Genomic DNA, 9,768 nt, shown 5'->3' with positions numbered 1-9,768 from the left:
ACTCCAGACTTAAGCTTAATATACTGCGTGCTTCCACAGCCCTAGGGGGCTAGTCTGTAAGTGTTGACTACGTGGACTGTCCATTCCAGTACACGCTGAATGAATAGAGCACGAGAGCCCATGGTGATGATTGCCACTTGCTCTACCAGATTATAGCTCTACCTAATCAGTGTGTGCTGAAACAGTCCACTTAGTGGATCCTTACAGAATCCTTCCCTAGACTGATGTTTATGTTGGTAGGTTGCAAGTATTGCACTTTCTTTCCTTTGATGTGGGCAGTTCCCACATATATATGCAATTTAACATATTGTATTCATATTGCCTTTGGTCTATACATATCTAATTCATGCTTATAACCAGGCCTACAAGCTCTTGTCCTGCATATTTATATAGCCTTCTCATTGGAGAATGGAGTCATTTTCCATTATACCCTCAAGCACTTGAAGTAGACACTGCAATAACCCCAAGGGAGGGGGGACAGTAACACAAAAACCTTACTGGTCTTGTGGTGCTGCTGAAGGATGCACACATACCATTTATGCTAAAATTCCCAGCAGACATTCCAAAGTTTGTACGAGTTCGACTTTAGCTGGCTAAACTGAATGATTCATATTGAAGGCAAATCTTGCAACATTTGGTCAAACTGAATGAAACTGGACAGCACAATTAGCTGTGTTCATCTACCATTTATACGACTGCTGCCCCGAGCATTTTGCCTATTACTTTGCTTTTCGTTTCTGTACTATTAAGTTCAAGTACACATGTACTTTATCACTGTACAAGTATAATGGCTTCAAGGCTTTTCCTGGGCATTCAACAGTCACTATTTATTCCTATAAACCTTCCTGCATGTGAAGGCAAAAGAAACTTATTAATTCATGCTGGAAGTATAAAAAGACAGGTATTTGCACAGAAAATGTTTATTTTGAGCACCGAGGTTCTTGCTGATGTAGATATGGTGCTGGCTCCCTCCTTGCCCGAAGCATGTGCTTGCTGTACACAGCACCAGATGATGGCTTCCTAGGTCAAAAGATCAAAGTGAAATAAGAGGCATTTTGTTTTAGCCCCGGAAAGAAAAAGCAGGATTGAGACATTAACATGTATAAAAAATACTTGCCTAAAGAAAAATTAATACACAAGCAAATTCACTAAAGAGGTTCACTTTCAAGAGCGAAAGTATGGTTACGATGAAAATTACAAGGAAGCTTCACTGCTCATTCAGGTTTCGGTTCAGTAGTTGTTGAGCCACGAGGGTTAGCATGCTACATCTTGCATATTATGTTTTGTAGAACAATATTGCACTTTGAACAATGTAGTGCCTATTTAAATGAACTGACAAGGAACGCTGAAACTCCAGGCTAGTTTGGTCTGCACAAGATATGATACAGACACTGTACTGCATTCATTTAGTGTTTTTGTCACTGATCTCGTGCACAAAGGTCATTCACACCTATCCTACATGAAATGCAGTTACTTCTTTGAAGCTTCATCTAGTCCTTGAATTTGCTGCATGCTTATGTCTAAGGGAGTTCGTTTGGTTCCTGTTAATGTAGTACATCTAAGCAACTGTTATAAAATGCCCATAGTGTTCCCTTGCATGTACAAAACATTTTTGGCCCTTTCAATGCACAATACTCATTACATTTGACACTTGGGACTCGTGCAAGGCACCATTTAGTATTATATGCTTGTCCACATCTGATAATACTTTCATAGCTGGGTCATTCCCATGCCAAATGCCTTGGTTATTACTGTGACCATCTCACACTTTTCCTTTAGGATCTTCTTGTCCACTTTTAAGGAAGCACCCCACGACACAATGTCTCCATCCTAGTGGTGCTATGGAGTTAACTTATGTGCTAGTTGTAGCAGATGACGTCAACTGAAGGCCACTGAAGATAAAACTCTCTGCGACAATTCCTTTTACACAAAAAAATGCAAACAATACAGAATAGTCAAAATGTAGTTATCTGGCAAGACTGGCTGCATCCATCATCTTTGTTTGGCGCAATTCTGAGGTGGCTCCATGTTACAAGACGCTTGGCAATTATTGCCATGTGACTGTTTGGGACTCTATAAAACACAAGAATTGCCTTACTCCGGCCTTTCTCTTTGTGCAGCGGCCAAGGTTATTATTCGTCCAATTGCACCGTGTCCTGTTCGTGTGTCCATAGACTAAATTCTTCACCACATTGTTTTTGCGGTATTTCGTGAGTGACCCATGAACTCATCTTGGGGTGGGACTTCTTATCTTTGGCGTTTGCTTCTATCTCTTGTCGTCAGCGCCTCACACAACTGGATGATGCCACTGGCAATTCTCTTCCTAACCACGAAGAATGCATTCGTCTTGTCACCTCTTCCGATTACGTTCTTTGGCCACCTAGAGAAAAGATTATAGGTGTCAACTCCTGTAACATTGTGGATGGCGGCGTATTCATTCTACCCTATGACCATACCCTATCTCGAGCAATTCTGATTACCCCTGGCCTTATTCGCTTCTCTGAGGGGTCTGCATTGCTTACTGCAATAAACCAAATCGAACCCCAACTGTTGCCTCGTGGATCAACTGTCACTTGAGCTGTTGACACTCATGTCGTTGCAATTGTCACGAAGACAGCTCAGTGTGTTCTTGCGTCTGTTACCGTGCGCTGAACAAAATCGTGCGCAAAGATGTTCACCCCGTGTCACGGATGGATGATGCACTAGATTCACTCCACGGTGCTGAGTATTTTTCTAGCCTTGACTTTAGACCAGGCTACTGGCAAATACCGATGTCCAAATCCGACAAAGCAAAAACGACATTTGCTACCCCTGATGGGCTCTACGAGTTCAGTGCGATGCCTTTCGGACTCTGCAATGTGCCTGCCACATTCGAACGCATGATCGATAAGTCTTGTGTGGCTTGAAATGGAAAACCTGTCTGTGCTATCTCGACGACATTGTGTTTTCAACCATGTTCTCACAACATTTGCAACATCTTGATGAAGTCCTTGCCTGTCTTGCAAATGCTGGTTTGCAGCTCAACACACGCACACACGCACACACGCACACACGCACACACGCACACACACACACACACACACACACACACACACACACAAATGCAGTTTGGCCAGCAAGGCCATCAAAGTTCTGGGGCACATAGTCTGCAAAGAAGGTATTCGTCCGGACCCCGAGAAGCTTACTGCCATCCTCGAATTTTGTGTCCACTGCGTCAAAAAGACATGCACAGTTTTCTTGGACTTGCTTCTTCCGGCACTTCATATGCAACTTCGCTACACTTACGTCCCCGCTCCATCAACTCCTCCCCAGTAATGCACCCTTTGTTTCGTCCGACGAATGTGAACATGCTTTCCTGCTTTTGCAACATGCCCTGACGTCAGACCCAGTACTGCGCCACTTTGATCCAACCGCGCCCACCATCTTTCACACCGACGCTAGCAGTCAGTCTCGGTGCCATTCTACTACAATGCAACAACACATTCCGCGAACGAGTAATTGCTTAGGCTAGTCGTGCACTAACCAGTGCAGAAAATTACTACACCATAACCAAGCAGGAGTGCTTTGCTGTTGGGCTGTGCAAAAATTTCACCCATGTCTTCATGGCCGCCATTTCACAGTCGTTACCGACCATAACACACTGTGCTGGCTTTCATCGCTAAAGAATTTATCAGGCCACCTGGGTTGCTGTGTGCTTCACCTACAGGAGTACGATTTCAATGTCACCTACAGGGCTGCAAAGAAGCATCAAGACACCAATGCTCTCTCTTGCTACCCTCTGCCGAATCATGACGATTCACCATAACCTCTCCGTGATTGTGTACGTCCCGAGTCCTCTTCATCGGCTTTACCCATTGTAGCCCTCGAATGGCTAAGACACAACAGCCCATCTGTCCTTGTGTCCCACTAATGCATCGACCCACACTGCTGAACTATTCTCCAACGCATGGAAGATTCTTCGTCACCTCCAAACGCCTGACTTCGTCGACAACTTAATCAATTCAAGCTGCACAATGGGGTTTTACATCGCAACATTTATCACATCGATGGAAACAAATGGGTCCCGGTCATACCATGTTCTCTGCAATGTGAGGTGCTTGAAGCCTTTCACGATCATGCGACGACTGGTCCTCTAGGCTACCACAAGACTTGCAACAGAATATGAAGTTGCTGCTCCTGGCCTGGCCCATCTTCAGCCGTTGCGAAGTATGTTGCACCCTGCGTTCATTGTCAAAGCAAACCCAACAGCTCCTTCTGGCTCTTTACAACCTCTGCCTTGTCCCGCTTCGCCTTTTGAAGTAGTTGGAATAGACTTGTACGGTCCTCTTCCCATGACCTCACATGGAAATCGTTGGATTGCAACGGCCATAGACCATCCAACACGCTATGCGGAGACAGCATCTCTACCATCCTGGACTGCTGCTGAAGTCGCCGATTTCTTTCTACACAACATTATCTTACACCGCAGCGCTCTGCGCGTTCTCCTCAGTGACTGCAGCAGTCTTCCTCTCTTCTATCCTTACCGAAGTTCTGTGCACCTCTAACACAATTCGCAAGACGACTTCCAGTTACCATCTGCAGACCAACAGCTTGATGATTGCGATGTACAGTCACGTGCAATATGAATTGCAACACCGGTACCCGTGGTCGAAGGGGTTCCAAGGCTGTGCGGCTGTGCAGACACATGGTAAGTTCCAGACCGAAACACAGCTTCAATTAGTGGTGTCTATTAAACTGCTATTTCGAATGTCAGAGCTGCTGCGCAGCCGTGGAGCCCCTTCAACAACGAACAAGAGTGTTGCAAGTCATATTGCATGCGACTGTACATCTACCCTGGCCACACGAACGGGGATGCAATCCTGTCGTTCATGACATTCGCCTATAACATGGCTACGCAACGTACCACTGGATTTAACGTTTTTTCTTCATCTATGGCTGTTCACCAAGTTTCATTCTTGATGTATCATTCCTTTCGACTCCTGTACCCCCATCAGTTCCTTTCTTGGAACAGTTTGTGTCTCGCCTCGCAGAGTGCAGACGCCTCGCCCCGCTTAACACAGACGTCTCCCAGGACGCTCGCAAGTTTCGTTACGACTCGACCCACCGTGCTGTAACTTTTTCTCCTGGTGACAAAGTTCTTTGGACTCCTGTGTGCGTTCCTGGCTTATGCAAAAAATTTTGCAACACTTCTTGCTTATGCAACACTTCTTGAATGCCCACACCACCATATCGTCGGGCAGCGAGCACAACCTGCGACACCCATGTGGCCACAGTGACGAGAGGCGGCCTGCGCAGCTGGCCGGTTGGGGTCATCAGGTTGTCGCCGGCCATCCACTGATTATATTGTTCACGGACACGGTCTTTAACAGGCTTGTTGAGCACGACGTCCAGTGGCTGAAGTGTTGACGTCATGCATCCCGGAATGACGGCGAGTTCCGTCCTCCCGTCGCGGAGTGCCAGCTTCAATCTTGCGGTCAAGTGCCCGCGAAAGGCATCCAAGACGAGCATGCTCGGAAACCGCAAGAGTGCCCCTGGTTGCCGATTCCAGACGGTCTTAATCCAATTGAGCATGAGGGCCTCGTCCATATAGCCCTTTTCATTCACGCGAACGACATCCCGTGGGAAAGCCTCTTTCGGCAGCGTCTTCCTCTTGAATATTATGTATGGGGGCAGCTTTCTGCCATCTGCAGTACACGCGAGCATCACCGTGAATGCTCGTTCCCCGTAGAAAGAAGCTCGACTTCTTTTGTGCCGCGTTCGCACACTGTGGTGAGCGACGGCATGTCGAACCACACCGGCATTTCATCAGCGTTGCCGATCTGTACCAACATGTAGCCATGCTGCTGCCGGAGACGGATAACATAGCGCTGGAATTCGACCAACTTGTCCTCGTATGCCTCTGGCTGCTTCTGCCAGATTGATTTGCGCTGTCGAAGTGCGAATCCCTTGCGTTGCATGAAGCGACGAACCCAATAAATGGAGCCCTTGAATTGTTCCTTGGGCAGTCCGGATTCTCGGGCGATCTCAATAGCTTTGATGCAGATGAGTTCTGCTGTGACTGGCAATGATCTGGCACGATGCTCGCGGACAAAATCCGCCACCCTGTCTTTGAGCTCCGGGTGCACTGCGCCATAGAATAAAGAACTTCGTCAGAATAAAGAACCGCGCAGCGCCTGCGAGTTGGGCCGTGTCGGTCACCAAGGGGGCGATAACAATGTGGATGCCGAAAGGTCTGCGCTCCTACATGCTGCCAGACGACTATTCATGCTGTGCCAAGGGCCGGTATGTAAGTCAAGGGGTGAACTTTTAGTAATATTTTTGGGAAAAAACCTCAACCTATATTCCGCACTATACGGTACTCGCACTGCTGGAGACATATGCCGTGGCCGAGAACCTACGGCTTCCCGACTACACGGGTGCCACCACCTGTGCCACATGCAGTTGCACTGCGGCACCCTGCCTAGATGGAGTCCATAAGCCAGGAAAGCCACGCACGGCAATCTATGTCCGCAGCACCCTGGCGCGTGCTGTTCTACCTGTTGCTGACATCGCCGGTGGCCCCTTGGAGTAATGCGCCGTTGTGGTACGCCTTGGCAGCCAGGACACGGCTGTGGCGAGCATCTGCATCCGTCCAGGAAAGCCGTGGGATCCCTCCAGCCTCATCCAGCTGGCTGTTCGCCTTGGTGGGCATGCAGTCCTGTGCAGTGACTTCAACGCACACCACACGGATTGGGGAAGCCGCAGCTGCACCCGCTGAGGCAAAGGCCTCACAGATGCCATCAGCTGAGCTGGCCTGCTGACCTTGGAACACCAGGGAGCCCACCTACGTCTACCGCAGAGCTCGCACAGCCATTGACCTCTCCCTCAACACTGAGCAGTGCTCCTACTCCTGGGCCACAAGTTCGGACAAATGGGGGTCTGACCACTTCCCTATTGTGATCAGCCCCAGGTCTGGGAGAAGGCCTAGGTCAAGAACTTACGTCACAGACTGGTCCCTGTTCCGGAAGCACTGCAGCAAGTTGGAAGATGGCCGTGACTTCCTGAGCGCCATCGTGGATTGTGCTCAGGCTGCCACCGTTCAGTGCTCTACCCAACCAGATACCCCCGCTCCGGACCTCCACCTGCTCAACATTCGTGCCTCCAGGCGCCGTATGGAGCGTGGAGCAATCCGGACGGGCAAGGCAGAGCATTGGACCGAGTACAGACGTGCAGATGCCCGCTGCAGACGCCAAGCCCGGCGCAGGAGGAGCCTCTGCCATCGAGGGCAGGTCCAGGGGACCCCTGGCTTGGAGACTGCTCAAATCCCTCACCAGCAGGAGAGGAAGCCTACAACCTGTCCTCGCCGTGGCCATCACGCTGAGCATCAGCGAAGAGGCCCTTGCGGAGCTCCTCGCCAACCAGTTTGCGCTGGCTGAACCACGCACTGCAGCCATCCTGAAGGTAGGGCAGCCTTCCGTCAGCCTGCCTAGCTGCCTGCACAACCACCACACAGGGTCTTCGCTTCTGTAAATGGCCTGTCATCCAGTCTTGGGAGCCTGGCCTCACAGTTCATTGGCCCAGAAAGCAGTCTGAGCGCTTTTTCGCTACCTGAGGGCAACAGACTTGAGTGCCCGACTATAGACATCCTACACTTAAGTTCTCTCTCTTCCTCTTTCACTCCCCATTCCCCTCCCCACGTGTAGGGTAGCAAACTGGACTCAGCCTGGTTAACCTCCCTGCCTTTCCGTCTTCCCTTCTCTCTCACCACCCAGGGTGGCCATCGAGCCAGGTTATGGCTATCTACCAGGACCCGCTGACGCTGCACGAGCTCCAAGCATCGCAGTGCACCAGGAGCCCAGTGCACCAGGAACCCAAATGCTTCGCAACCTGGCCGCCAGCGAGCAGCTGCACCTGCTTGACTGCTTAAACATCTGGCAGTCAGGGCAGGTGCCGGAGTCATGGCGCACAGCCTACGTGGCCCCCATCCTGAAGGCCGGCTGAAAAACGTGAGCTCCTATCGGCCAGTCTCACTCACCTCTGCTGCTTGCAAGCTGATGGAGGCCATTGCTTTCTGGCCGATGAGCAGATAGGCTTCCGGCGGAGCTGATGCAGTGCGGACTCCATCGTGGACGTGGTCTCCACGCTGGAAGAGGCCAAGGCCTGCGGTGAGGCCGTGCTCCTGGTGCTTATCGGCATGAAGGGGGCCTTTGACGGCCTGCCCTATCCAGTCGTTCAGCAGGCCCTGGACCTATTTGGTAGAGGGCGTCCCACAAGGATCAGTGGTGAGCCCTTTCCTGTTCAACCTGGCCCGACTGCCTGCTGTCCTGCAGACTGACCCCCACAACCACGTGAATACCTCCATCAACGCGGACCACATCGCCCTATGTGTGCGAAATCCACCACACAGCCACAGCAGTGCGCGCTCGGCTCTGCAAAGAGCCCTCGACACCGCCGCTGCTTACCTGAGCTGCATTGGCCTTGCCATCTCGGCAAGGAAGACAGAGGCCATGCTGCTCCACCCAAGAGCAACCGCCCGCTGCACAGCTGCAACTGGAAGGCGACCTTGAAGCCCGGCAGTGACGTACCCGGGACTACACGTTCATCACCGGCTGACCTGGCTGCCTGCTGTCAAGACCCTGCACGTCCAGGTCCTCCGGGTCCACAAGGCAGTCTCCCAGCTTGTTGCCCGAGGACAGAGCTGCACCACTAGGTGGGCTCTGCGGCTGTACCATGCAGTAGCCACCTCACGCCTGCGGTACGTCCTCCCACTCGTGGCACTACCACGTGCCCGTCTCAAGAAGCTGGAGCTGCAGCATAGGGCCGAGATTAGGTTCTGCCTGGGCGCTCCCTGCAGCTCTGAAATCGCTGCAACCTTGGCCGAGGCAGGAGCATGGTCCCCATCACTCCTGTCACAGCCCACATTCGACAATCAGCCACAGCTGTGCACATCGCTGAATGACACTGCGTTCAGGAATATCGGTCACATACCGACCGCACACATAACCCCCATCACACCTGCACTGAGCATTACGCTGCGGAGAAAGCTTATCAGTGAATGGCTACTGACAGCGCAGCGAAATTTTGGTTCTAAAGCAATTTTTCCCGACCGTGCAATGAGGCCGCAATGCGAGACCGCAACGAGGCCGCAATTTGGTGACTTTATTCACTACCGCCCTTAGCCGGCAGATCTGAACCGTGCATCAGGAATGTGCATTTCCATTGGGGAACAATAGAAACTCTTATTTAGGCTAAACAAGCGCGCGTACGTACGTACTTACATGCCGCACTCGGGACATCTGCCATTCAAATATTCTGCCATGTAGCAGCACCGTAACCAAGTAATGTTACTGTTACGTGCTTCTGACAAAGACTCTAAATAACTCTGAAGGAGCGCAGTTCCGTGTAATATACGTTCTCTGCATTAGGACACTGTAGCACTGGCTGGCCGGTGTGGCGGTCCCTGCAATGCATCACAAAAGCTCGTGAGGAACCTGGCTATAAAGTATCATCACAGAACACCTATATATGGCATCATGCAGTCGAAAGATTAGCTACGCGTAGTAGATGCACATCAAACGCAAAGACGAAGTATACTTACGAGAAGCAAAAGCCCGAAAAATAAGCGATCCACCGCTTCGTGCACTCCGAACCTGCCATATGCCATATTATGCCGCCAAAAAGGCCGGATGTGACATCACGGACGTGAAAAAAACAAAAACCTGATGTGACGTCCCGGACGTGACGTTTGGGTGAACCTAACGCTTGCGCTGCGTTCACCGGGTGAACGCA

The 9,768-nt window shown here is 50.7% G+C and overlaps 1 long non-coding RNA gene across 3 annotated transcripts; it reads right to left on the bottom strand.

Moving 5' to 3' along the window:
• Window positions 1-919: 919 nt before the first annotated feature.
• Window positions 920-9,757, bottom strand: LOC139054695 (uncharacterized). 3 transcript variants are annotated; one of them, XR_011511441.1, is made up of 3 exons: window positions 8,015-9,757; window positions 4,074-7,473; window positions 920-1,020 (listed from the first exon to the last, which is right to left on the bottom strand). It is a non-coding gene; the product is annotated as an uncharacterized lncRNA (long non-coding RNA). The 3 variants fall into 3 exon arrangements; XR_011511440.1 differs by having other exon boundaries at window positions 922-1,020; window positions 4,074-8,310; window positions 8,442-9,757; XR_011511442.1 differs by having other exon boundaries at window positions 927-1,020; window positions 4,074-9,439; window positions 9,578-9,757.
• Window positions 9,758-9,768: the final 11 nt, after the last annotated feature.

This window comes from Dermacentor albipictus, chromosome 1, assembly GCF_038994185.2.
Source record: "Dermacentor albipictus isolate Rhodes 1998 colony chromosome 1, USDA_Dalb.pri_finalv2, whole genome shotgun sequence".
In the NCBI taxonomy this organism is placed as follows: domain Eukaryota; kingdom Metazoa; phylum Arthropoda; class Arachnida; order Ixodida; family Ixodidae; genus Dermacentor; species Dermacentor albipictus.
The sequence above is the reverse complement of the archived record's forward strand: the minus strand, read 5'-3'. Positions and strand labels throughout refer to the sequence as shown.